Raw genomic sequence first — 739 nt, forward strand, 5'->3', positions numbered from 1 at the left:
GTCTGGGGGAGTGTGGGAGCCTCCTCACCTCCTCTCAGGTTTCATGGAGGGAGACGACCGCAGAGGAGCGTGAATAATTCAGCCAGCCGCCAACAGCCGGCATCGGCTTTCCACAACACAACGACACACACAGACACACACAAACACACACAAACACACACACACACAGCCGTGACCTGATATGCCCTCCCAGAAAGCCGCTAAAGGTGCGGAGGTCAGACGGTGAACTTGAACATGAGAGAATCCTGCAGACGGAGCAGAAGAAGCTTTGAGGCCTGAACAGGAGCTGGAGCTTCACAGCTGAAGGAGGTCCAGAAGCAGGAAGGTGGAGAGTCACCGTTCAGCTGCATCATCCAGACCGAGGCTCAGAGGCAGCTGACAGGCCGAATATAAGACAGGGTTCAGGGAGTCGTATGCAGGCTGGTCCTGATCAGAGGTCCTCCAACACCTCAACCCTCCCTGAAGTCCTGATCTGGAAGCATGTCGGCTCCACCTGGAACCAACCTGCTGGACTGAGTCCAGACAAGAACCTTCAGCTGGAGTTTAAAGATGGAGGAGAAGAAACAAAAACAACAACAACAACAACAACAACAGGGAGACGGATGTGTAGAGGAGGAGAAACGATTGTGTTTTGCCACAATCTGGTTTCATGTGGTGCCGTCGTGTCTTTTAGCAGCTGTTTGGTGATTTTGTGTTTCTTTGCAGTTTTGTTGCGTCTCAGAAGACAGACAGAAACGTA

The sequence above is a fragment of the Stegastes partitus genome, unplaced genomic scaffold (genome assembly GCF_000690725.1).
Source record: "Stegastes partitus isolate 25-593 unplaced genomic scaffold, Stegastes_partitus-1.0.2 Scaffold2560, whole genome shotgun sequence".
Classification (NCBI taxonomy): domain Eukaryota; kingdom Metazoa; phylum Chordata; class Actinopteri; family Pomacentridae; genus Stegastes; species Stegastes partitus.